The 27,428-nt window shown below is 41.3% G+C and overlaps 1 protein-coding gene across 3 annotated transcripts in view; it reads left to right on the top strand.

Moving 5' to 3' along the window:
* Window positions 1-27,428, top strand: part of PTPRN2 (protein tyrosine phosphatase receptor type N2) — a 608,972-nt gene that overhangs the window by 62,292 nt on the left and 519,252 nt on the right. The gene's annotated exons all lie outside the window — the stretch shown is intronic.

Genomic DNA, 27,428 nt, shown 5'->3' with positions numbered 1-27,428 from the left:
TCATTCCATTGTTGTCTGTCTGGTGCTTTTACTTGCATTGTTCTTTTCCAAATTCTCAAGCATATTTGTTAAAAACCTTAAGTATCTAAAGTCAATGCAAAACATGACTAAGCATGCCTATATAATTTACCACTGACACGTGGCTTTCTAAAAATCTTGAACTTCTTTTGCAATGTGATATGGCTTGTGTAAGGTGTGTTGTGGTGGTACCCTTCCGTACTGCCTCTCTTATCTCAGGGACCCTGTGTTTCCCTGTTGGAAAAGGCACTGCTCATTGATATCAATGTGGAATTCACAGTAAACTTCACCCCCCCATCAAACGTCTGGATGGCTTTCAGTTGGGAATGGGATGGTCCAGGAGGTGTAGACTAACAAGAATAGAAGGTTCTTCCTCTGTGGGAAAGATTCCAGGCTTAGCTGTAGTGTGGCTTCTCCTCTCCCTTCACTAGGACAATACTTCTGTGTTTATATGGCATCTTCTGCCTACGTTATGACTCTGTGACAATATGCAGTTAAAACAATGTGGGTGGTATACATCTTACTTTTTAAAAAATTCTTACAGAATTATAGCCAGCAGTTGCATTTATACATTTCAAACTATTATTAAACACATATTAATGGCTTCTGAGATTTTTTTTTCATTTTTATAAGCTGTGGCCATGATTAAAAGGTAAAGGTAAAGGACCCCTGACAGTTAAGTCCAGTCGCAGACGACTCGGGGGTTGCGGAGCTCATCTCGCTTTACAGGCCGAGGGAGCCAGGGTTTGTCCACAGACAGTTTTCCAGGTCATGTGGACAGCATGACTAAGCTGCTTCTAGCACAACGGAACACCAAAACCAGATCAGCGCACGGAAACCCCGTTTACCTTCCCGCTTGAGTGGTACCTATTTATCTACTTGCACTTTCTGGGGTGCTTTTGAACTGCTAGGTTAACAGGAGCTGGGACTGAGCAATGGGAGCTTAGCCTGTTGCGGGGATTCGAACCGCCGACCTTCTGATCGGCAAGACCAAGAGGCTCAGTGTGGCTATTGTGTAACGTATTTCAAATTAGTACTATTATTATTATTAGTTTTTTTAAAAAAATTTCTCATAAAGTCAGTTTGCATTGGAATTATTTTGCGTTGGTTATGCTGGTCCTTCTACATCCGATTTAGGCTCAAGGCTACTGGGAACAGTCTAACCGTAATGGTAAAAATGTATACTTTCCTGAAGAAGAAGAAGAAGAAGAAAAAGAAGAAGAAGAAGAAGAAGAAGAAGAGGAGGAGTTTGGATTTGATATCCCGCTTTATCACTACCCGAAGGTGTCTCAAAGCAGCTAACATTCTCCTTTCCCTTCCTCCCCCACAACAAACACTCTGTGAGGTGAGTGAGGCTGAGAGACTTCAAGGAAGTGTGACTAGCCCAAGGTCACCCAGCAGCTGCATGTGGAGGAGCGGAGACGCGAACCCGGTTCACCAGATTACGAGTCTACCGCTCTTAACCACTACACCACACTAGCTCTCCTGTGTGAACAGGCAGTGCAGTTATGAGTGATATTGGAGCAGATGCATCTTAGTCCCCAGAGTGGCCACCCAGGTGCTTTGGGGAACCTTTTAGCATTTATTTATTAGGTGGGAGCCTAATGGAACAGGAAAAGCCTCCTATTAAGACCATTGTTCTTTCTTGCTCACTGACTGGCAGCAAGAATTCAGATTAGGTATTTTTTGCAGCTCTGCCTCCAGTGTGTCAGGGATTGAATTGAAGCCCTTCTGTATGAGAAGTATGTACTCCACTTCTGAGCTATGATCCTTCCCTGAATATTTGACTAGAACCGAATAATGGATGATCTGTCAGTCAACCGTGTTTGAGGAGTTAATTTAACTGTGAAAAGGTACATACCAGGAGAGGAATATAGTTTCCAAGAAAGGAGGAGGAGGGAGGACGACCCATAGAGGGGAATAAATCTTACATTCCGCTATGAAAATGTTCATTGTTTAGGCTCAGCCTCACAAATGTGAACATGCATTCGGCAAATGGCATTGAGGAGGACGTGCTCCCCATTTATTTTTGTAATTATGCCTCCGCTTTAAATGCATATCATCATGGATGAAGCTGGCTATGCTGAATACATTTTTGAAGACTGAAGTGTGATTGAAGGGAGCCTCTCTATAACCTCATAGAAATCCTGCTGGAATGGGGGACTTGAGTAAGTAATTTGAGTTGCAAACAGCCTAAATTTTTATCAGCTGCCCTGCAGTAAGTACCAAGCTAGGTTGGTGTGACTGGAATTGAGAGGTGAATAAAAGTGCATTTAATGCCAGGCTCACTCAGACAGATTTCAACCATTCTTTTTTTTGGGGGGGGATGGGATGCGATAGAGTTGTACACATGTGGAATTGGCTTTGAAAACCTCCTCCCTGTACAGGTGTGGGGAGAACAGCCTTGTCAATTTCACAATTTGAATACCCCATATTGCACTTCACTCTACAGTGGTACCTCAGGTTACATACGCTTCAGGTTACAGACTCCGCTAACCCAGAAATAGTGCTTCAGGTTAAGAACTTTGTTTCAGGATGAGAACAGAAATCGTGCTCCGGCGGTGTGGCGGCAGCAGGAGGTCCCATTAGCTAAAGTGGTGCTTCAGGTTAAGAACAGTTTCAAGTTAAGTACGGACCTCCGGAACGAATTAAGTACTTAACCCGAGGTACCACTGTATTACCATTGATACTGCTCCAAGGAGGGGAGGGGCTGTTTCTCTCTTCAAGGGGGTGCACTGGTGCGCACTTTAATTTTGTAAGAATACACTGACTCTATGAAAAAACTCTATGAATTAGAAAGTGGAGATGCTATATATACCTTTCCTCACTTGTTTCTTTTGTATCACAAAAAATATTTAATAAAAACTATTTAAAACAACTCCTTCATGGATCACTGCCTTGTCGTGGCAAAGGGGCTTGAATAACTCAGAGAAGCTATGAGCTATGCCGTGCAGGGCCACCCAACATGGACAGGTCATAGTGGAGAGTTTTGACTAAAAGTGATCCACCTGGAGCAGGAACTGCCAAGCCACTCCAGTATCCCTGCCAAGAAAACTCCATGGACAAAGACAACAGGCATATAAAAGTTATGATGCTGGAAGATGAGCCCCTCAGGTCGGAAGGCGTCCAACAAGCTACTGAGGAAGAGCGGAGGACAAATAGATTCAGAGCTGATGAAGCGGCTGGGTCAAAGCCGAAAGGTCGCTCAGTTGCGGATGTGCCTGGAAGTGAAAGGAAAGTCCAGTGTTGTAAAGAAAAATATTGCATAGGAACCTGGAATGTAAGATCTATGAACCATGGTAAGCTGGATGTGGTCAAAAGAAGACTTGGTGTGCTCTGGTCCATGGGGTCACGAAGAGTCAGACACAACTAAACAACTAAACAGCAGCAACAATTTAAAACAAAAAAAATTGAGCAAGATATAAGTTAAACTGGTAAGGTGTTCCCGCATGTGGATTACAGGAAAATGGCAAAGGAGAAGGCATCAGCGCAGTTTAAAAGAAGGCCTACTGGACATAGCTGTCAACGTTTCCCTTTTTTAAAGGGAAAGTCCCTTGTTCCAAATAGGATTCCTCGCAAGAAAAGGGAAACGTGACAGCTATGCTACTGGATGGCATCTGTGTCCAGTTTTAGAGCCAACATTTGGGGCAGGCAAGCAGGAGAGGAGAGCGTCTTCTTTTGAACCAGCTGCAGGGGTACGGTAACATTTAGAGTGGGAAAAACTTAGCTTGCAAATTGTGATAAAGCACATTAATTGAAGCGAGAGGAAGTTCCTAATGCGCTTCTTGCTAGAGAGGGATAGTTTTGGCATGGCAGCAGGAGCAGGGTTGGGCATACAATCCAAGCAGTGGTTCCCCTGGGACAGCTGCTCTGCTTAGCTGACGTGGTATTAACTTCATTGCATGACGCTGTTCGATTTCCATGAGGCAGATTTACTTTTATAAATCAAAGGGAAACAGTTCTGTCTGTCCTCTGTATGCATCATCACATGCCTATATTCTGCTGTGTTATTTTCTGGTCTTAGTATATTATTTGTTTTATAGGAGAGTGAGACAGAAGCCAGCAATTTAACATGCATGTTTTTAAGAAGGCAATTAGCAGGGCCCCAAAGTGCCAGGAGGAGGATAGCTAGGGTTTCCTCCCTATGCATATTGCAGTTCCAGGGAGTTGATGTTTTGTCAGGACTATAGTGGGGCAGGGAGGGGGGGCATGGGAGGGTTAAACTCCCCCTCTCCACCTCCTGTTTCTTAGTTGCCATGCAGCTCCTATTTGTGTTTTCAAAAGCATGCATGTTAATTGCATTCATGCAAACCGCTTTACATAGAGTTTGGCCCTTAGTGGGATAGAGGAGAGCTTGAATGTTATGATCTGGATTAATTGGAGGATCAAATTCTGCCTACTCTTATTGGGAAGTGTAGAGGAGAGCTAAACAAGTGGGTGAAAAGTATAGATAATTATTGAAATGTGGTTGACTGATTTACAACATGTGTGCATGTTTGTGTGTGTATGTATGAAAATACAAATGTAGAGGAAAAAATAATCATGACATAAATCATCCTGTCTTTAAATCCATGTAATGTATATGTAGTATACACAATTTATAACAAAACAACAGTACAGGTCAGACTTTATTGGAATACATATGGTTGAATTATTATCTTGATATTTCAGTATTTTGGGACTCTGAGTTAGATTTCTTAGAATTTTGAGCATCCTTATTCAAACACAGGTCTACATTTGTAAACTAGCTTGTAATCTCTGCTATCTTTATTTCTTCTCTTTTGCAACCATCTGCTCAGCTTTAGCAGTATGTACAGATTTGTGCCTTAAAGGCCACCTAGAGACGATTTTGGAACTAAGGGAGGTAAAGGAGAAAATGGTAAGATGGAAGGAAATATAAACTCGGGTGTTCCAAAACTACTAGTAGCAGCTGTTGCTGGATATTCCAGAGATGGGCAAATGAGCTTGCATTTCATTATTAATAATTTATTTTTATAACTGGTGGAGCCATGAAAAGGGCTAAGGAGGTTTCCCTTTGCTTAAATAGAACTGAATGTGTTGCTCAGAGCAGTTGCAGGTCTGGAGGAGTCAAGAAGGAGACCCAGCACTACCCTGAGAAAATGGTTTTGAAGCACTGTACATCAGAGGGGGCAGTCAGAAGAAGATAGACCAGGATCTGTGATTTGCAGATTAGCAGGGGTTTTGACTCTGAATTGTTTATAACGATAGCAACAACGAAGCAACTTTTTCCACCCCGAATTAGGCTGCTGAGATGAAGGAAGCTAACCACAAGTTTTCTTTTGTGTGAAAGGACTGTGAGCTCAGTTCAGTTTCTAGCACAGAAAACAAATTCCTGGGCTCAGAATGTGCTCAGAGGCACCATGAACACTTTAATTCTAATTACACTTGGCTCTGGTTGGTAGATCTTGGAGTTCAAGTAAAAAAACCAACAACCTGATGATCCGACAAGTCTGACATTTGCCCATTCCTGCTATATATTATGTGTAGTTCAATGGCATCCTGGGAGTGCTTCCTTTTTATCATGTAAAACAGCAGCAGGTGGCTTCCGATTGAGCTAAGAACCTGTGTATGTGTGTAACCTTTTCCGTCTCAGCTGTTTGCCTGCTATAACCATTCTGCAACTCATATTCCAGTGTGGGAACATACAGGGACCTGTATATTTTATTCTTGGGGAGGAAGCTGGCACATGGGTGAGATTTTGAGTGAGCACATGCTCTTGTGAGGAGAAGTTTACACATTTATGACTTTTTAATTTGGGGGGGGGAAGGTGAGTAAGGAGGGACATGATAGTGGTGTATAAAGTGGTGCATGATTTGAAGAAAGTAGATTTGTGGGGCCCCACAAAAAAACCTAGAACCTGGAACCATTTCAGTGAAGCCTAATGTTGGAAGATTTGGGATGAATTTGGAGGTACAGTGGTACCTCGGGTTACATATGCTTCAGGTTACATACGCTTCAGGTTACATACGCTTCAGGTTACAGACTCTACTAACCCAGAAATAGTACCTCAGGTTAAGAACTTTGCTTCAGGATGAGAACAGAAATCGTGCTCCGGCAGCACGGCAGCAGCAGGAGGCCCCATTAGCTAAAGTTCTGCTTCAGGTTAAGAACAGTTTCAGGTTAAGAACGGACCTCTGGAACGAATTAAGTACTTAACCTGAGGTACCACTGTACTTCTTCACAAAGTGCACAGCTAAACTATGGTGTTTGCTTCCACAAAATGTGATGATGCCCACAACCTTGACTTTAAAAAGGGATTAGACCAGGCTTCCTCAACTTCGGCCCTCCAGATGTTTTGAGACTACAATTCCCAGCATCCCTGACCACTGATCCTGCTAGCTAGGGATCATGGGAGTTGTAGGCCAAAAACATCTGGAGGGCCAAGGTTGAGGAAGCCTGGATTAGACAAATTCATGTCTATCAGTGATTACTAGTTGTGATGGCTGTGTACTGCATGCTCAGAGACAGTGAGCTGGGAACTGTGCACAGAGAGAGTGTTGTTGCACTCGGGCCCTGTTTGCTCTGAACTCTTAGCCTTATCTAGCAGGAGTTTTCTTACATTGTTCCCTTCTCTTTTCTCTTCACTCAGCCTGAAGCGACCCACGATAAAAAAGAAAGCCTTTAGGAAACAGAATAATGGTGTTACATGTAATAGGCAGCACTACAGTGCTCATTCATCCATCCATCCATCCATCCATGCAGGCTGTTTCCTCCTATATTCTGTCCTTTTGTCTTCATGCATTCAAAACTCTGATCATTTGTAATTTGCATGTGAGAAACTTGCATGATGAAATTCTGGAGTTATCTCTACATTCCTATCAGGTAGAGCTTCCTTTCTGCCTGTCTTCAGACTTTACCATGCACCCAGTAAACCAGTTTGTTTCTATCCATGGCAGAAGCACCCACAGAAACATTACGAACGAGTCAGTCGGTTTATACATGCTTCTGTATGTCTTATTTCTCCCTGCCTGCCCAAGCTGATTTCTAGCCTCATTGTACCAATTTACTTGTCTGCTGGTTTCTTCTCTATCTTCCGACAGTCGTGGTGCGTCTTGCCCACCTGTTGTCATGTTTCATCTTCAACTATTATTATGCCTGTGTCTTTAGACTGAAAGTTGAGTTTTGCCCTCCAAGTGACCTTTAACTTTGAAGCCATCTTTGGATACAACTCTCACGCTCAGTGAGTTGTATGGAGCGTCTTCTATATTGAGGTTATTATACAGAAAAGTTTGGGTTAGTGAACATTGATCAAAATAAGAGCACATAAATAAGAGTCTTAAAACTGACATGTCACCTCTGACTCTGTTTTATTAATCGGAGCTGTTTGTATCTCACAGAACAAGTGAGTAGCTTGTCAGAATTGACCTTTCTTGCAGTAATCAAATCTACTGAAACCTTTTAGAGATGGATCATGCTGAGACATGCACAATGTTTGTCATGAGCTTTGTTTCTCCCTTCTTCCTCAAGTGCCCAATTCCCTCAATCCTTTCTCACGTTGTGACAGACATGTTGGAAAGGATGGATGATCAATTGTATTGATCAATTGTTATATAAACTGTGGTGGCATTTAACATGATTGAGCTAAAGCATGTTTGATATTGTATGAAATGCCTCTAGATCAGGGGTCAGCAAACTTTTTCAGCAGGGGGCTGGTCCACTGTTCCTCAGACCTTGTGGGGGGGGGGGTCAGACTATATTTTGGGGAAAAAATATGAACGAATTCCTATGCCCCACAGATAACCCAGAGATGCATTTTAAATAAAAGCACACATTCTACTCATGTAAAACCATGCTGATTCCCAGACCGTCCATGGCCGGATTTAGAAGGCGATTGGGCCGGATCCGGCCCCTGGGCCTTAGTTTGTCTAGTCTAATGCTCTAGATGCATTAAATATTTTTATAGCTCCTTTTTTTTTACTATCTTAACCATTCATTTTAAATGAAATACTTTCTACTAAATGCAACTACATATTTTATATTGTCAACAATGAGTGTGATAAATGGGCAGTTCAAACTAGTACTACTCTTATCTTGTTACAGTGTGCCAGTTAATGAATTTGTGCTTGATTCGGTTAATTTGTGGTGGAGTAGTTGTTTGGTTTCCCATATGATCAGTAAACCTATGAGACCAAGTTGAAGAAAGCGGTAAGTTTGGACACAGTCTCTGTCCTGAAAACAAACGCTTTGTCGAGTGTAGCAAATATATTTTGGAACAGCGTATGTCATATTTTAGAATGCCTGTCTTCATTTTTATTGATGTTTCCAAAGCAATAAGATGCTCTTATGTTAATCTTCCCCTCACGCCCAAAAGTTCCTTCATAAACTAGGATCAAACTTTTCTCATGTGGGTTGTTCCTGCTTGCATTTGACAGTTAGAAATTGGGCCTGACAACCTGAAAAGTGCTGTTGGCGTGCGTCTCACATAAAAGGCTGTTTGTGGATTTCATGAGCTAGGAACAAAAAATCTACTCAGTGGTACAGGTGGTACCTCAGAACTTGAACGTAATCCGTTCTGGAAGACCGTTCGGCTTCCGAAATGTTCGAGTTCTAAGGCTCAACTTCCGGTTGGCCGACAGCTAGGTTTTTGCACAGTGGAAGCTGTGTCAGACATTTGTGTGCTGAGGAACGTTCGAAAACTGAAGCACTTACTTCTGGCTTTTCAGCGTTCGGGAGCCGAAACGTCTGAGAACAGAGCTGTTTGAGTTCCGAGGTACCACTGTATTTATTTAAAATCAAGGTTTCTACAGTATTCTCTCATCTTCCACAGCAGGGGGCCCCAGTGAGTTGGTATTTTCAGTGCATATGTAACTCCACATTGCTATCTTTAGATAAATCTGGTTTAATAGGCATTTACTAGTATCCTGGCAGTTTATATGAGGCTGATGAAATTATCAGCTGTTTTTTCTGCCATCCTGTGGTTGTTTTTAAGTACTGCATAGTCACAACCACATCAAAACTTCTTTAAAGCATACATTATATAAACAGTAACAGGGTTGTAGTGTGCTATCATGACTTGAACTTCTGGGGTAGCATGGTTGTTACTGGCACTGCGTATAAGACAAAGGTCATCTTAAAGCTTACAAGTTCATATAATAAACCACAGTGTAATGCTCATTTTTGTAAATGAAGGTGAATGGATGCCTTTCTGTTTACATGTTCATTTTATATAGATGACATGTTGTTCCAAGGAGGGTGCAATGTCATTAAGGCAATCTCCTTTATTGAAATAACCTTTGTTAGCGCATGAGTATGCAAACTTTGGACTCAAATAATCGAACTATTTATCAAGCAGAATAGAAAAGTAATGAAATAAGAGAGGACGAAATAAGAGACCTGGATTCCTGTGCCCCGATTTTAATCCCAATCTTCACAAAGAAGGACGAAAAGAGACTAGCTTGTACTTCCTATCCATATCCTTTAAAACAAAAATTACAGATGAAGCAAAAACTTTGATCCTTTTGCAATGAATTCAGCCTGAACATTTGTAAACAAATAGATAGTTTTAAGGAGATAATAATATTCCAGCGTGTTCACCTCTATAAAAGTCTGCTAGGGGAGGACAAAATAATAAGCTACAGGCAACTATGGATGCATCTTTAGGTCTTTGGCCAAATTAGAAAATGCCCACTCTGTGGGTTAAAGCCTCAGCGCCTAGAACTTGCCGATCGCATGGTCGGCGGTTTGAATCCCCGCGGCAGGGTGCGCTCCCATCGTTCGGTCCCAGCGCCTGCCAACCTAGCAGTTCGAAAGCACCTCCGAGTGGAAGTAGATAAATAGGGACCGCTTACCAGCGGGAAGGTAAACGGCGTTCCGTGTGCTGCACTGGCTCGCCAGATGCAGCTTGTCACGCTGGCCACATGACCCGGAAGTGTCTGCGGACAGCGCTGGCTCCCGGCCTATAGAGTGAGATGAGCGCACAACTATAGAGTCTGGCAAGACTGGCCCGAATGGGCAGGGGTACCTTTACCTTTACCTAGTCAGTTTAATTCTGAAGATTCAGAGTGAGTAACAACTTGGAGCAGGAATCGGAAACCTGCCTGCCTGCAGATCTAATTAAGTCCAGCATGTGTCCTAATTTGGCCTACAAGGTCATTTTCCTTAAGGCACTCCCACATGGCCCACATCTGACATAATATGGGAAATTAGGTATGGGGCAGGTAAGGAAGCAGCTACAAAGAAACAGTTTCCTGATTGTTCCTTGCAAGCAGGGCTTGATAACAGTGGGATTAGCTGCACTCGGGAGTCATACCCTCTAACATTTCTCCAACGAAAATAGGGACATCCTAAGGAAAAGCGGGACAGTCTGGGATCAAATCAGAAACCGGGACGCCTTCTCTAAATTAGGGACATCCTTGAAAAATAGGGACACTTGGAGGGGCTGGGGAGTTTCAAATTAAATAGCATGTGTCTATTGAATGGCATTTGCACATGTAAGCAAATTTTCTCATCAGCACTGGATGAAGTTGGCAGCACTGGGGAGTTGCTTAATTTATAAGCCAACAGATTTGCTATTTCATAGACTTACGCTTTAGCAAATTTCTTTAGCAAAGCTGAAGCATTAGATGTTGGTGATTCTGGAAGTAGACTTTGACTAATTTCTGTGGGCTTCTGAGTAAGTGTGTGTAAGATTGCAACCAGAAACCAAGAAATCTCCTTTTGCCTCAGATAAGCAAAGTCAGACATTTTAAAGACATCAGCACCTGTGACCTCCCTTTATCATATATTTAGTGGACGTTTGTACTTGCTGTGGCTTGATATGTGTTTTTGTAACACTGTGCATTGTACAGCAGAGGGAGTATTTTGTCAGCAATAGAAGATATTTGTCACAGTATCGCAAAACTCTATTAAAACGTGCCTTTAATTTTTTTTTAAAAAACTGTAATAATCAAGTCCCAATGCAATATCAAATAGATTTATGGGTTAGAATTCAGCTGAGAATGGTTTCTTAAATAAAGCTTTGTTCAGATTCTACCTTGTCATCATGTTTTATGTACACAATATAGCATTCCCAAAGGGAGAAGGAAAAATTAAAGTTTCTTTAATATATTAAAAGTTTAATTGTGTTGCTTTTTTCACTCATGAGGGAATGATTAATCAAGAACAATGCTGTTATCTTAGTGGTGAATAAATTAAAATTGCTTATATAAGTTCTAGCAAAATTGCACTCAAAAAACAAACTGAGCAACTCTCAATGGGCAAATATACATGCATGCATTCCTCGCCTATATCTATTTTAATATATGCACTCAGCCTACTGACTGTGCCTCTTTATGTTGGGGTGATTAGTAAAGCATGTCTTTGGATAGCTAACACGTTTTTCTCAGCAGTGTTTGGCTGCATCATAGATTAGTTGTGACTAGTCTAGTTTCAATCTAGGAGTCCCCCCTGTGATTGTCAAAATGAGATACTATTCCTGCCATCTACATTGTCACAAAGGGACTAACTTCAAGACAAGGCTATAACATTCACTTGTCAGTTGGGTGGAGGGCCTGTACATCTTGACAACTGAGGCAGAAAATCCAAAACACTCCCTCCCCATAATTGTAAATTTGAATACCTGACTACTGTTTATTCTTTGACACCCAAAGCTACTTGAACTGGCAGCTGGTAGGACCAGTGTTGCTTGCCCAAAGTCCTGAATGCTTACACTGCAGCAATATATTTGCAGAATGGGTGAATACGGAGGCAAGGGAACATGTGGATTTAAATCCCCATCCTGGGAGTCCAGGTGTCAAGGATAAGACTTGTTAGAGTTGCTCATTGTAGAATTAAATTAGCTCCTCCCCCCCCCCAAAGAGTTTCAGAGCTTTACTGCAGAACAGTCTTAAATATTAGTTACATTGGATTAACAAAATAACACATTGCAAGGAAGCAATGCGGTTCAGTCCTTTAAGTCGTTTACGCAGTTCAATAAACTTTCCTCTCTTTGATCCCAGAGAGAGATTCTAAGCTTGTTCATCATTGCAGAGTTTCTCTGCTGCAACTGCTACTGCTAGCCATCTTTGACTTCACAAGTTTCCTCTGCTGTTGTGAGAGCAGCTGCTCAGGTTTTCTGTGATGAATCATCAGGTAGCTTAACTCACTGAAATGAAAAAACTCACGAGTGGAACCTCTCACTTAAGACAGACTTCTCTTTCCAGCCTTCAGTGGAATCCATGATCTAGACCTTGGGTAGAAATGAATTCACATTCAAGAATGTGCTTCAGACCTTTACTGCAGAACAGTCTGAAATACTAGTTGCAATAAGATAAACATTACAAAATAACCAAGTACCACATTGCAAGCAAGCAAAGGGGTTCAGTCATTTTATGCAGTTCAGTAAACATTCCCCTCTCTGATCCCACTTCTTCATAATTGCAGAACTTCCCTGCAACTGATGCTGCTACTCCTGCTAGGTAAAGGTAAAGGGACCCCTGACCATTAGGTCCAGTTGTGACCAACTCTGGGGTTGCGGCGCTCATCTCGCTTTATTGGCCAAGGGAGCCGGCGTACAGCTTCTGGGTCATGTGGCCAGCATTACTAAGCTGCTTCTGGTGAACCTGAGCAGTGCACGGAAACACCGTTTACCTTCCCGCCAGGGCGGTACCTATTTATCTACTTGCACTTTGACGTGCTTTCAAACTGCTAGGTTGGCAGGAGCAGGGACCGAGCAATGGGAGCTCACCCCGTCGCGGAGATTCAAACTGCCAACCTTCTGATCGGCAAGTCCTAGGCTCTGTGGTTTAACCCACAGCGCCACCCGCATCCCATGCTACTCCTGCTAGCCATCTCCAAAACAGGCTTTTTAAGTTCCAGCTTCCTGCTGTGAAAACTCTGCAGCTCATGTTTCCAGAAAAGAATAATTAGGTAGCTTATCAACTTGAGTTGCATGTACCTTGGCTTGTAGTAATGTGTAGAGCAGGGATGGAAAACCTGTGTCCTTCCAGTTGTTGTTGGACTAATCAGCCCTAGCTATCATGACCAATGACCAGGAATTATGGTCTGCAGGTTGGACTACAGGTTCTCCATCCCTGCAGTACAGTATTGTGACATAGGGCTTGTACCAAAGGCTTCATGGAAAAGAGTTGCATAGAGGGATTTGAAAGGATCAAGGGAATTACTCGCACAGAGGCATTCTGGAAGACGGTTCCAGTCATAAAGGGCAATAAAGCAGAAAAATCAGACTCATTTAAGGAATTTGGAAACTTTTTGATGACTTAGAGTGGCAGAAATTCATTAATGAAAGTCACAGGCAGAAACAGGTTTGACTTTAAAAGTTATTGTGCCCTTGGTAGTCTCTAGGACAGTGTTTGTCTAAAAACACTATTCCCCAGAGGTCTCTTCTCTTCTTTTCTTTCCCTTTCCAAATTCCATCAAATGCCATAAGCTGTCCAAATTAAAATAAGCAAATCTATTCTGTTTCCACTGTCATGTTGAATGTTTTATACTGACGCAAAATCATGGATATTAGAAGGGCATTAAATATCAAAATTTGCAATGGCTCTTGAATGCATTTTTATCAAATTGATTTCAGTTCTGAAACAAAGTTTAAAATCATATGAGTCATTTATTTAAATGGTGGGGGAGTCATGTGTATTTGAGTTCTGGGAAAGTCAAGCACACCTGTTGCAATCTCCTCCTGCATAATCACAATGTCTATAAATTTGCTGTACAATGGGAAGGCAAATATTCCTATATAGGCTACAAATCCTTCGCCCATTTTAGCTGCTCAGAATCTATGTAGACTGCCTCTCTCCAGTGTATTGCAAGAAGGGCTTAATTAACAAATACAATTTTCTGCTATAGTAAATGAGAATTCTTCATATTGTATTAAGAGAAGCATTCATCCCTGATCTTTCAGAAGGCACTTGACAACCTCTTCCTATGGGCAGTAGGAGTTTCTTCACACCTAATTATTACAAGACTCTCAGAATGATTCTCTCCTTCGTTTACAGCAACTGGTTGAGGATAGGGTTACTCCTAAATGCATTGCACTAGTGGAGGTAAAAGCTCTGTTGGTGTAAGGAATCTGGTGTAGTGTTGCTGATATTGACTCTTATGCTGAAGAACCTCCATTAGGGTGCAAATGGACTTCTTTGGCTGCAAGTGTTTTTACTTAAGTTTTAGCAGAGTTATAATTACTTAATTAAATCTGCATATTTTATTTATGCATTTTATTTTTGCATTTATTTATTAAATTTGTATAATTTCACAGCACAAAAGTACAAGATAAAAACACAAAAAACATTGGGAGGAATTTCTTGCCAGATGTTTGCTTGTGTGCTTATTTGGGGAAAATCCCCCCCCCCCCGGGAAATAACATTGTAGAGGGAAATATTTTCAGGAAAATGAATGAGAGTCTGGTGAAGAAAGTTAACTTCTGGAACTGGACAACAAATTAACCAAATAGTGCCACCAGCTTTTGTTTTTGTTTTGAATTAATGTCTTGTATTTCATACAGCAGACTTTTGTATAGTTTGCATGAATTTTAAAGACATGTACTGTATTTGAAACTGAAACTGTGTAAAATTATCTTCTTCTTTTTTCAAATTCAGTGCTCCGCAACAGCTACTATAGGTTCTTGTGTAATGCTGTAATTGCACCACACTTTCAAGCACAATATCACATTTGAAAAGCAACATCTCTTTGTTATCAAGAAGCTGCTTATGAGATCTGCATTAGCAGTGTTTGAAGACTTACAGCATCTAGGGGAAAATGTTCATTACTGAATTTAACTGAAGATGTCCACAGAACTGGAAGACTTTAGAACTCAAATTCCATATATCTTGTAGTTCTTGACTTTAGTATTTAAATACGCCCTACTTTTCCTTATATGACTGGGTACAGCCCATATAGCCATATAGCCCTATAGCCCTATAGCTACAGTGCTGTGGATTGCCAAGGCCGAACATCAGAGCAGAACAGCAATTCATTCTCAAATTACACTCACAGCTTTTGGATTAATCTCGACACACCTACACGAAGAAATGCTTCAACATGTCTGACTCTGTAGGGAGTTCGGCTGTAGTGTGATGCTGTTACTAAGGCAACAGGATAGGGTGAAAGCAAAGAGACTATTCAAATAGCAGTGTCGATAAATGCATCACATCAGGTAAGCCAAAAGATTGCTCTTATGGGAACCAAGAGACCTGTATGGATGGTGGTGTCGAATTGAGACCAGGCTGCAGAATTCACTTCTGTAAAATCCATTTGCTGGGACACCAACATATTATTTAGTTTTAGTCCAGACCCATGAGAAGAAAGCATTAAACCCTACCAGCCTCCTTTCTCACTTCTTAATAAAAAAGTTTACAGAACTAGATTCCCAGTAGCAACTCCCCCAAGTTTTGCAGTCTTGGATTTATGCTGCAGAATGTCTGCTGAAAGGTAAAAAGAATGCAGGTTAAAAGCCAACAAATATAATAGGTAATGAAAAAGATTTCCCCAAAACATTAGTAAATTTTTGCTTCAAATGATACTGAACGTTTCTCAAAACAATACAAGTATTTAATAATAATGATGATGATGATAATAATAAAAATAATAAAAATACCTTATTCTTTGAGGGGAGTATTTTAGGGCTGCCAAATATTCAACAGGCAACTTACCTAAAGGAGCTTTTCTGTAGTTCCACCTAGAATTCCAAATTCCGAAGAGCCCTGCAGGGAAAGATTCCCATTCAAAATAATTGAATGATGAAGCAACGTGATATACTTTCTGTCTAAAGTTGATGGAATTTGCAGTTGGGCTGTCAGACCAGTAATGGCATTGGGCTATTGGAGGTTAAGGTTGAGTTGATGGCAGGGTTGCCAGCAGGGTCTTCTGGATCTGGTGCCCTGCATGTGAGTTGGGTCCTTTGCCCCACCCACAGCAGAGGGGGTAAATTGCCATGTCATATGCAGATTTGTATCATAATTTACTAGTGGTCCAGATGACCAAAAAAACCCTCAGTTTCCATTCATCCTCAAGCACCACACCCTACCAGATGCCTATTGGACTGTTTTTTTAAGATGTTGTGTTGGGAGTCCACTTACTTAACTTTAAAAACAATAACAACAAATCCCAAGTTCTGCAGTCCTGGAATAAGGCTAAATAGCAACGCAGAAAGAATACCAACAGGTGAAGTTTTCCCCATGATTGTATTGCTTTAATAGAAAAGGCTAAATCTGTTGAATTTCTGCTTGGCACACAGCTGTTAAAGCACAAGTGCCCTGCTCTTCCCCAATACCAATGCTTAAACTTATACTGTAAATAGTTATTTAATATAGGTCTTTCATCAATTGATGTAGGTCTTAAGTACTACACACTGCAATGCCTAGTGTGGTATTTCAGATGTCAGGAATATGGGTTGGGGGCTAAAGTGAGACGTGAGATTTGTGACAACCAAGATTCATATGCCCATGCTTGGATAGATTCAAGATTAAATGGTTAACAAGCCAGCCATGTATTCTTAGAACATTGGTTGTGATCACACTTTTAATATATTGCCTAGTTTAACCCATACATGCAGAAAGGCTGTTTTAAAGTGCAGAGCATTTTTTTGTAAGCAGCAGATGATTGCGTAGAAAGCTAAAAATAAGCAGAGACCTGTATCTTCTGAAGTAGGCACCATGGAACAAACTCTGGAGTTGCACAAAATGAAAACAGAGAGAGAACGTGTAAAAAAGCAGTTGCTAATGAGAAATATAATTGTTGGCTGAAATGCCAGAAGGATTATTGAAAAGGCACATCAGCCTGCTTTCTGTGCCTTTTTCAGCACTCCACGCACATGTCCCTGCAAATGTATTAGCACCTGCCTACCAGCTGAAGTGGCTCACCTTTAACTGATATGCCTTTTTGAGATGGCATTATACAGCAATTTGCAACTCTCTGCAGGAGGTGAAAACATGCAAGCAGGCATCCTGCTACCCAGGGCAGAAAATATACGGTTAATTGTTCTTTGTAACTATGCAGAAATGCTCTCCAAATATTTAGGGGCACTCCAGTTGTATGCCTGACCATGCAAGTTTGATCCTGGGCACTACACACCAAAGCTGGTGATACGATCTCAGTAGTTCTGAGGTACACGCAGTGCCTGTCATGCTTAGCTCCAGAGACAATGGAGCCACACCCAGTCGCCTTTAGACCATTCTCTGAGCTTTACAGAAACATACCAATATTTCTCAGTTTAATGATTCTAAACTATCTTCTGACGTAAGGCCTGTTACACAATATTTTTAACCTAACTGTTAAGTCGTGGGTGAACATATCAGACGACACAGCGATTCTTCAAACAGCTCTTCTTTATTCAGATGCCAGAACAGAACTGAGCTGAAGGGCTCAGTCAGCCTGCTTATATAGAGCTCCAGTACCTTGTTACTGTAACAACTTTCTAAAACTATCCAATCACTGAACATCACTTTCGTTCCTTGATTTGCATAACTATCTACAGTAACCATCCAATCACTGAATGTCACTTTCGTTCCTTGATTTGCATAACTATCTACAGTATCCATCCAATCACTGAACGTCACTTTCGATCCTTCATTTGCATAACTATCTACAGTATCCCCCTGCTGGCCCAGGGTGAGAACTTCAGTACGTAACACTAACCACAAAAACTGTTGTGCACTCTTTATCTTCTCCAGTTTCCTGCTTCATCATCTCTGTCCCTGCACCTCATTTCTATGGTAGGTTGCTGTTGCTTTTAACTCCTCAATTAACCAGAAATGGCAGCAGTTGTTTTAGACAAGGACCTGGACGGATTGGTCCAGTGACCCGCTCTGAACCAGTTATCTGTGCCTATGAATATTATTTCAGGTATTTAGAAGGAGATCAGCAGGGCAGCATGTTTTTGCAGTTCTTCTTCACTGCATGCAGTGTCCTTTCTCCCTGATGTTGTTCCTAACATTTTCTTGAATTTCTAAAAGCCATTTTTAAATAAATAAATAAACAAACTGGGAGTGCACATTTGCATGTTCCATGGAACCGAGTTGAGTTTGCTCAGGGGAGAGGATGGGGGGGGGGACGACTCAATTATTTTTGTTTACTATTTATAAGTCTGCTGCTCTGAACTCTGCTTACGTTCGCTTCGTTCCTGCCGCCTTGTTAGTGAATGACAGGAAAGGCTCAACAGCTGTTCCCTATTCAGCTCTTCTCAACCTTTCATGCTTTTCAGACACATCTTTAGGCTTCCTTCATTCAGTACTGAAGAGCTACTCCTGTGTGTACCCTTCACCATTTTGCCTGCCATACTCTCCACCTTTTCCAGTTTTGCTGCAGCATGCAGTGCCAATACGTTTTATCCTCAATGATAGTGTTTCTTGGCAGGCGTTGCTATAACATACAATTAAATTGTGTTCTGCAAATGGTACATCAGATATGACAGGGGAGGCACATCTTTCATCTTTTTGATGTATAATGACATTCAGAATGATCTCTAGTGCTCAGTTGTTAAAACAGCCTGAAGAGTCGGGAGGTCTACAGAGCTCCTTGTTTGATTTAAAATTTGTAAGATCAGCACGTGACCCTCCTTTTGAACGTACCTCATTCTGATGTGCTCTGCGCATCATTAATGTCATTAACAGTACATACTGGATATAGAATTAATAAGTTTTAAATTGCCGATTTGGGGGGGCTCTTGAAAAAGGAGGTGACAGAAACAAGATGAGGAGCTGTTGTGCATCTGTGCTGCTTTTAAGTTGAGAGGAAGAAGGGTAAATCAATGCATTTCAATGTATTCCTGTCCACATTGCCAATGTAATTCAATAAATATGTTAATTAAGTATTCCAAACAGGAAAAAAAGAATTGAGACTTTCATTAAGTCCTATTCATTTTGACAATTTTTGTGTTATTGGTTCCCCTGCCCCCACCCCGCTTGCTAAGAAATTATCAGTTTTATTTTAATTTGATAGCTGGCTTCAGTTAAGATAGCAAAACCTAGAAAAACCAGAGGCAACTTCTTGGTTTTTTTCATCTTTTTGAACAGCACTCTTAAAGCGAAAAGTAATTTCTCCCAGTATTAAATTCTGTTCTTCTTTGTATGGTATCTGCTTTCTGTGGGCAGGTGCACCTTATAACAAATTGGGCTGCTTCAGATGATATGGAAAGCCAAACTATATCAAGGCATTGTAAATGTGTGAGGTCTCAGAGAGGCGTCCACAGCCATATTGCTCCTACCCGTCCCTTTTACTGATGCATTGTGCCAACAAAGTTTGGCTTAGCATGTTGGCTGAACCAGGACTTATGGTTAAGCTCCTTCCTCACTAACCATGAGCTATAGTCCAGAAGGGCACCATGCAGAGATTCAACAGGACTTTCTTCTGAGTAGATGTATCGGACTGCACTGACAAAGACTTAAAGCATACACATTCCAAGGCAGTAGCTTGCCTCATGGCAGACTGCTAATTCAATCCCAAGATTGAATATAATTTTTTTTTTAATCTACCACAATGAGCTTTGTTTCATTATAATGGAGGCAACCCTAATACTCTTCATGTGGTTCCACTAGACAGCTAATCACACAAATTTCAACCACTAAGCAGTGGCCTAGCTGAAGTCCCTTTGAAGGTCAGGACTATCTGACTTCCAATAAAAGTTAACAGTTCATATCTTATGCCAGGCAAAGGCAAACTCAGCCCTCCAGATGCTTTGGGACTACAACTCCCATCACCCCTAGCTAACAGAACCAGTGGCCAGGGATGACGGGAGTTGTAGTCCCAAAACAGCTGGAGGAACGAGTTTGCCTATGCCTGTCTTATGCCTTATTCAAGGGGGTGAATGAGGCTGCATATGATAAAAGTGATTTTCTAAGAGGGTGAATAAACCTTTCTGTCTCTCCGCTTAGAAACCCACTAGCAGGATACAAGGTACTGTCTCTCTCTGTGCAATCTCTTCTACTAGAGACGGGGCATATTTCAAACTCAACAGGCTTGCTACGATGCCTTGGATTTGTGACAGAAGCTTTTAGAGAAAAATCTAGATTTTGGTACCTTTCTCCCTTGAGGGTGCAACAGTGGAGGGCTCCGCAAATGCTGGTCTTAATGAGTCACTGCATCAGCAAAAGTGGATGGGGCATTTCGGATGTGGGAATAGACCTTTAGGTCTACACCAACCCTTCTAGATAACTGTATGTGCCTTTGATTCAGAGGTGTAGCAAATGAATGGTGAATAAGGGCAAAAGCACATATACTCTTGAATAGCAATCTTCTTCTCTCTGTGTGAGCACAAGAATAAATTGTAAGGAAACAACTCTTTTGTTATGAATATTATTAATTGCTCTTGCTCACGTTTCATTTGAAGCCTAAGTATGATTTTGTTTTCCCTAAAGCTTAAGAAAAAGGCTCAAAATTTTAATGTACTAAAATAGTGGAATTTAAGAACATCCTGTTCAGTGCTGTGTGGTAAATGGCATTCTTAGTCAACAGAAGTGGGGAAGCCTTTTTTCAGAAGAGCATTAGTCAATTATGGCCAAATTGTCATTTCACAAGTCATTTTCATCTGTGATAAGCCAAGTCTCCAAGGTCAGCTCAATCTGGTGTCCAATTTCTATTTCCATAATGTTGTTCTGTGGCATATTGGCATTTTCCTTGGAGCTGCCTTATTTCCTTCATATGAGTTTTAGGCAGAACTTACTTTATAGACAAACAGCATCCTTTGTAATTATCTCAAAGGGTATTGTTAATAAAAGACACTCTAAGTAATGTTAAGAATCTCTTTACGCTGTACTTACATGTCTACATTTTGTTTTTTGTTTAAAGAAAAACACTTTGCTACATTTTTGTGCCATTTTTATGCCATGATGGACCCCAAGGCAGCATACACTCCCAGGTGTTCACCCAATCAATGTGTTTAATGATGTAGGCATTGACCACACCTAGACCTACATAGCTTTAACATAGGTAGTCTCATATACTTTTGGACCAGACCTTGGTCCAGTTTATTACTCATGTTTATTCCTTCTCATTTACTCAAACAAGGTTTTACTCTTGTTTAGCTGGATTTCATCAGTGTCTGTCTTGAGTGACAGGTTTGTGTGTGTGTGTATTTATCATACAGTATATACACCCATGTTCAGAACCTGAACATTTGAACAATACTTTAAAGCAGTGATGGACAATCTCTGGATCATGGCCTTAATTAGGGCCTCCCCGTTTGACTGTGAAGCTGTTTGCTATTTGTTAAGCCATATCCCTCTGCTCTATAAAGGTAAAGGGTAAAGGGACCCCTGACCATTAGGTCCAGTCGTGACCGACTATGGGGTTGTGGTGCTCATCTTGCTTTATTGGCCGAGGGAGCTGGCATACAGCTTCCGGGTCATGTGGCCAGCATGACTAAAGCGCTTCTGGCAAATCAGAGCAGCGCACGTAAACGCCATTTACCTTCCCGCCAGAGCGGTAACTATTTACCTACTTGCACTTTGATGTGCTTTCGAACTACTAGGTTGGCAGGAGCAGGGACTGAGCAACGGGAGCACACCCCGTCGCGGGGATTCGAACCACCGACCTTCTGATCAGCAAGTCCTAGGCTCTGTGGTTTAACCCACAGCGCCACCCGCATCCCTCCTTTGCTCTATACCTGACAGCATGGAGCATCAGCTGATGAGCAATGCCTTTAAATCCCTGAACTTTTGATTGGTGGTGCTTGGAAAGCCCTTGCCAGAGATGGTCCACTCATGAGTCAGGATGAGGTAGCTTTCTCAAGCGGCACCCATAAGGGCTGGTTTAACCGTTCCACCTCCCAGCTTTGTCGCTGGGTGAGAGGTGGAGATCTTGCCCCTCTGCACCTGGCGGTGTGGCAGGACTTTGCACCAGCTTTTACTGAAAGGAGAATCTATTTGCAGTGGTGGATTGAAACTGAGCCTGCAAATGGAAATGCATTTCTCTGCTTGCAGGCATGGTTTGAATGCAAATTGTACCTGCAAACCGACTTCAAAGGAATCCTTGAGTGTGCCTTCAAAGCAGCTTGCTCTCAGCGCCAATCAGCTGATCAGTACCAAAAGCAAGTGCCTTTGAACTTGTCAGCTAATGTCATAACTACACCAGGTGATTGGCAGGTCAAAAGTTTGCCTGCAGCAGTTGGAGATGGAGTTGGCCCACCGACTTGACGCTGTTCTTCACTCATGCTTTTAAAATGTAGGAACATCCTGGGAAATAGTTTGACCCAATTTCTGTGGTTTCTTCTAGCCATGGAAAAGCTTTTCATCAAGACTCTAAATTTACAGTAAGATATTAAATTCACAGAATAGTTTGTTCACAAGATTGCAGTACTTGCATTGCTTTCTTCCATATTATTAAAAAGTGGAAAGTTGCACAACAAATGTTTCTTTTCGCCACAAGCAGAGGATACCTCAAACTTCAATGCCTAATAGTGAAACAGATTTTCTATCTACACATATGATTTTGATCTTCTTTTAAAACATAGTATGGCCCCACTGTTAAAACAAAGAAACAAACAATTCTGTGGTGCCTTTAAAGATTAACTTGTTCTTCACAAGGGATTTTACAGGGAAGAACCTACTTTATTGTATGTTTAAAATGGACTTAGATGATAGTATGTGTAGTTGAGTTGAACTACGTACAGTGGTAGGAAAGCATGTTGACAAGGTGAGAGGCATGAAGGTAGCTGAAGAATCCCTTCATTGCTTTAAAAACACAACAAAATGAACTGGACTCCTTGGCAGGTTTTCAATAAACATACACAAATTTATTATTTATAACATGATGGACAGATATGTAAGGATATACCGGTATACAATTTTATAATATGCAGAGAAAATATGTGCAGTGAAATCAGGGAGAGGAGCTGAGGGAAATCCTTTGGGGGGGAGGGGGGAAAGGGGGTAAATTATGTAGGCGATTATATGGTTTGATAATTTGTTATGTGGAAATTGAGCAATATATATATATTTTAAAGAATCCCTTCATTGCTTTGGGTTACAAAGTTTGTCCCAATTGATTAATACAAGCCAGAGTATGCCTCCAAATCAGACTTGTAAACCATAATTCAAACTGGGTTTCTGTTTCAGGTTTGGAGGTAAAGTTTGTTTACCTCATGAGCACCTTGTGAATACTTTTATGTCTCAGTATGGACAGAACTAGCAATGCTGGGATCAATTAATCATGGGCAAGCTCATACAACTGTTCTTGACTATGGCCAAACAGGAAAACTTTTTGTTAGCAGCATGGTATTCTTTCCTTTTTTATGCTGAGGGAATTGGCCAGTCATCAATGACATCTGACAAATTCCAACCTTTTCTTAAAATAGAATTTGCATTGACCTTGATCCTTAAGCCCCAGGCCAAGGCGGTATCTTTCTCGCTGAAAAAGTGCTCTGATTAATGTGGCCTGTAATTAGGATTAATTGTTGGGTTTTGTTTTATTAAAAAATAATTTGATATTCTTTTATATCGTTTTAATATGTCAAGTGTAGTGCAGCTAACAGGCTAGAAATGAAACATTTACTATATATATATACCACTTTCTTGAGAGAACATCCAGAGTGCTAAAATTGTTTAAAAGTGCTGATAGATAAGAAATCCTATCCGGAATAAATCTAAAAATGTTTTTTTCCTGCTTTGCCTCTCTTCTTTTGATTGAAAAGATTATATTGTGGTATTTTTTCCTGATAAGAGAGAGAATTTTTAAAAAAAGAATTTCCAGTGTGATCCAGGTTTCTGACCATAGATGGCAGTGTCTAATGTTTGAACTGGCCCTTTTACACATGCCGTTTTACAATTTTAAATTGCTACTGTACCCATCCATAATAACCACAAACTATACCTATATAGCTTAGTGTTAAAGAATGACACAAAGGGGGTGGGGTGGGGGAAGCCTTCCATTTCAAATTTCAGCCCCAGTGGCTGCGCTAAGCATATAAAGAAGGGAAAAAGTCTGAAAAATAATCACAAGCTACATATGAGATCTTCCACCCATATTTGGCCTAACATGGCAGCTAAATATGTTCAGATGGAGTATTAACCTGAACGCCAGCTGTTGAGTGCATACAATATGGAAGCGCTGTTACCTTCATGACTAGTGCTATTTTTCTGGGGTGTGGAAAGAGGTGCCAGAACTCGCCAAGAACGCCTCCCTCATTCTCTTAGGATGGCAATGGTGCCCACATGAGAGGTGTTGGAACTGAGTTCTGCTGAGTTCCAGCTGAAAAAAAGCCCTGTTCATGATTGCCTTGTGAGTTTCCTGTAGGCATTTGGAAATAGAACTGCTTTGGCCCAATACTCTGAAGCCCTTCTGATGTTCTTATTGATATGTGTCTCAGATACTTGAACACCAATATAATGAGCTGTAAAGGCAAAGGTAAAGGTTCCCCTGACTGTTAGGTCCAGTCGTGGCTGACTCTGGGGTAGTGGCACTCATCTCGCTTTATTGGCCAAGGGAGCCGGCGTACAGCTTCTGGGTCATGTGGCCAGCATGACTAAGCCGCTTCTGGCGAACCAGAGCAGCGCACGGAAATGCCGTTTACCTTCCCGCCGGAGTGGTACCTATTTATCTACTTGCACTTTTGGACATGCTTTTGAACTGCTAGGTTGGCAGGAGCAGGGACCGAGCAATGGGAGCTCACTCCATTGCAGGGATTCGAACTGCTGACCTTCTGATTGGCAAGCCCAAGAGGCTCAGTGGTTTAGACCACAGCGCCACCCACATCCCTATAGATCAGTAACATGATTTAACTGGTTTGTGTTACAGATTAAACTATTGGTATCCCAACCTAAAAGAATGTGTTGGGTAGCAGTATATATATATATATATTCAATACTCTTCCCTAGTATTGTACTCCAACTCCAATGAACCTCTCCAAAGAGGCTGAGGCTTCTGGGCTACATACCCGGCCTGCTAGTTAAGTTACTCTATATTAAAAACTGTCAGAGAAAGAAAAGCAATTTCACAAAGTCCCTAAATTAATGAGAGTCTGGTTGCATGTTGGTTGCTTTTTCCCCCCGCCACGCATCTGCGCCCTAGTTCAGACTGCCATTCTTAATCATATTTTAATTTTCAAATAAATTGCTTTCATTATCCTTTCATTTACAATACCATGTGTGCATTACTGCTCATTAATGTTTGTCATCTACTATTCTGAAGCTGGGTTTTTAAATAACCATGGTTGCAACATAGTAATTAAAGATGATCCATGTTGGTTTTACAGAAATTATTCTGAAGCCTTTAAAAACACCAGAACCAAAGTGCAACAAGGAAGAATTGCAATATGTAGACTTTGCATCCTCCCACCGCCATTGAAAGTGTTTTAGTTTGTTTATGAAAGGAAAGGTGGCTTAATAGAACCAGCTAACCTAAAGACCTACATTATTCCGCACCCTCCCATTAAGCTGTATTACTTTGTTATAATTGACAGGCCTGCTGGTTCTTAGTTATTGGTATATATTTGTGGCACTGATTTGTACACGAGTCCAATCTTGTTTATCCAAATTGTCAGGAAAGCAACTGAAAACATTCAGATAATTAAATGTTTGGTTAAGCAAGAATGCTGTTTTTGTTGGTATGTCTTGACATAGTGCTACATATGAACATACCGGGAATTTAGATAATTGGGGCAGATAATAGATGTCTGGCTAACGGGGCCTTGTTGAAGATAATAAGAGAAAACAGTTGCATCCCACATGAATTTGCTACAAAATACTGTTAAAATAATTTGATTGGTTCCCCTCCAAACTGCTTGATGTCTTGTTGGATCTGTTCAATAATTCAAACAGCACAGAACAATTTCCTCATTCGCAGAACTGCTGTTAAGTGGCAGAAAAAATGAAAATAAATTGATAAGTGTGGTTATTGCACTAAGAGTGTCTGTGTTTATATCAGCAGTAGCAGGTGTGCAAAAAAGCTCACTGCATGCACTGCCAGGCAGTCCCTTTCTACAACACTTTAAAATGTCGTCCTTCAAGCTTACTGGGTTGTATTCAGCTAAGTCATAGTCATGATAAACCTATTGAAGTCAATGGACTTAAGTTAGGGTGCTGCCAGATGGAGTCCTTGCATTGCATTCAGATCTGGTGTGTGTGATCAGCATATAAGCTTCCACACATTTTGTTTGGATATTCATTGACATGCCACTGCTTAGCATCCATACCAGTGGGCAGACCATAGTCACTTATCCTTTATCCTCCATGACCTTTCCCCATTTTTAGGTGCACAAGAATGTCTGTATCTGCATGTGCACATAGGAAAGTATGAAAGAGCAAGATCTTTCATGGTGGGCTTTTTGTAAGGGGTGATATCCATTTCCAGTTTTATTTATTGTGAATACCGAGGTATTGTGAAAGACAGTATACCCGAAGGAGCATCTCCACCCCCATCGTTCTGCCTGGACACTGAGGTCCAGCGCCGAGGGCCTTCTGGTGGTTCCCTCCCTGCGACAAGCCAAGTTACAGAGAACCAGGCAGAGGGCCTTCTCGGTAGTGGCGCCTGCCCTGTGGAACGCCCTCCCACCAGTTGTCAAAGAGAAAAATAACTACCAAACTTTTAGAAGACATCTAAAGGCAGCCCTGTTTAGGGAAGCTTTTAATGTTTAATAGGTTATTGTATTTTAGTGTTTTGTTGGAAGCCGTCCAGAGTGGCTGGGCAGACCCAGCCAGATGGGCGGGGTATAAATAATAAATTATTATTATTATTATATTATTATTATAAATAGCAATTTCAACCTGCTGTTTCAATTGGTAGGTTTGGTGTTGGGCTGGGGCCATATGAAGGCAACAGGGAGCAGCACATGCGTGATGGATGTGGACAGGGAAAGGGGACCGAGGGAATCAGATGCAGTCAGGAATGTCATGTCTGATACTGAGGGCGCCACATTGAGTAGCAGCAAGGAGAAGAGAGCAGGATGTAAGGAAGCTGGTTGTTGGGATGCCACCTGTGGAGATGGCTTTGATTGATTGCTCCCCAGTCAGGTCCAAAGCCAGACTTAAGACCGCCTGAGAAGGAAATGGGCTTCTTGTAGTTGCAGGTAACTGTGGGCACAGGCTGTGGAAAATTCACCACTTAGGGATGGTAATGCAAATGTAAACAACAACAACAAAAGTATTCTCTGGAACAAGGCTGGGTATCAGAGGACAACTTGTTTGTTTTGGTTTTTTTGTGTCCATAAAGGTTATTTAAATGGTTTTTCAAATTGAGATGCTCGTCTTGTGCTGTGGTGAACAACACAGAAACCTGTCCCAAGCACATAATTTTCAGTTAGATGTCATTGAAAGCTATAAGTGTGTTTTCAGTCTGAGCGCGCATTTTCTTCTAATGAGCTTTGCAAGACTTTCTCCTGGGTTGTAAGGTATAAGCAGCACAATACAAGAACAAACTGGGTCAATTTGTGCTGATGTTCATAACTACATGTAAGTGGGAAATATATAATCCAGCCTCTCCATTACTTTGAAGTAGTTTCCACCCACTCTAATCTTGTCCATCTG

This window comes from Podarcis raffonei, chromosome 12 (assembly GCF_027172205.1).
Source record: "Podarcis raffonei isolate rPodRaf1 chromosome 12, rPodRaf1.pri, whole genome shotgun sequence".
NCBI classification, from domain to species: Eukaryota; Metazoa; Chordata; class Lepidosauria; order Squamata; family Lacertidae; genus Podarcis; species Podarcis raffonei.
This window is presented reverse-complemented; position numbering and strand designations above follow the sequence as displayed.